Source organism: Trypanosoma equiperdum (genome assembly GCF_001457755.1).
Source record: "Trypanosoma equiperdum strain OVI genome assembly, contig: ctg_1637, whole genome shotgun sequence".
NCBI lineage: Eukaryota > Euglenozoa > Kinetoplastea > Trypanosomatida > Trypanosomatidae > Trypanosoma > Trypanosoma equiperdum.
The window spans coordinates 3199-4651 of NW_027123657.1; positions in this window are offsets into that span (position 1 = coordinate 3199).

Genomic DNA, 1453 nt, shown 5'->3' on the forward strand with positions numbered 1-1453 from the left:
CACTCCATTCTTTTTTTTAATTTCGTCTCTAACTTCCGCTGAATAAAAAAACAGAGTAATGGTGGCGACATTTTTGATTACTATCCCCCTGAAACACCCGTTTGAGATCCTACTGTTCTTTTCCTGCTTCCGTTTATAACTAAGAAATTTTGGTAGAAAAATCTTTTCCTCGGTGTCTCGCTTTATTACACCTCTGTTGCCTGCGGGCTAGTGACCACATTTATAAAGATTTATCATTCCTGAAGTGGTTATACCGGTTTCCTTTACACCAATGAAGAAGAGGCGCATTTCCATTTGCAACATTCTGTACTTCATATATTTTTTCTATTGATTCGCACACATATCATTTCAACAGGTCCCGCACTTTCATACTTATTATTTTTGCACTATAATCCATTAGTACCCGTAGTTTAAATATACTCCTGACGATAATATCATGTTATTGTTGCCCACGAATGCCACTCATTATTAACACATTTGATGAAAAAATATTTTTACCTTACTTCACACTTGATCTATTCTTTCTTCTTTCCACGATTCTACTTTCGCAAAGCTAGACATCAGGGTCCACTATAATATAAAGCTACAGTTGCTATTATCTTATCGGTGGCGTTTATTTATTTTTTCCGTGAGAGGTGGAGCGCAATATCCCCATGCATCGCTTTCTTTCAAGTTGTGTTGTCCACTCTTCAGTTATTTTCTGTCGTTTTTTCTCCACTTTGTCTTCGTTTTTTATCACTGCTTTTACAGATAATATACCAAAATGCATCTGCTCCTGTACCCTACATTCTTTCCCTACCTTATTGCAACTTCATCGTTTCATTCTCTATGATTATGTCTGTCTTCATGATTGTATTTGTATCTAAGTATGTGAAAAACTCTTTTCCTTCGTATTTTTACCTTTTCTTTAAGAATATTCCCTGTTTTTGCTCTGTATCTTTCTCTCACTCACTTACTCCCATTTCATCTCTTCCATTATTTAAACTGCTTCTATTTCACTTATCCATTCGTATTATGACTGTCTACATCATAATATTAGTATGCGTACAATTGCAACACTCTTCTATCATTATTTTTATTACGAATACAGTCTTAACTAATATTCAATGAACAAAATAAACCAAATTGACAAATATAAGAACATCAATCATTTTTAATACCGTATCACCCTATTACTTTAAGTCCACAATCCACTTTCATATACATCTTTCAAATTTTTATTTTTTTAAAAAATGATAAACTATCAATTTTTATCAAATTTAATATATTTATCTCCATGTTAAAGTTTTTATAAAATTGAGAAAGTATTATTAAAATGCTAAAATAGCATAAAAATCATAAATGAAGTAAAAATTAGAGCAAAATTTTTATTTACTAAGAAACCACTATTTCTGCAGTTTTATTTACCTTTTTTCTTGTTATCTTCATTATCTTTACCCTTTCTCCATGCACA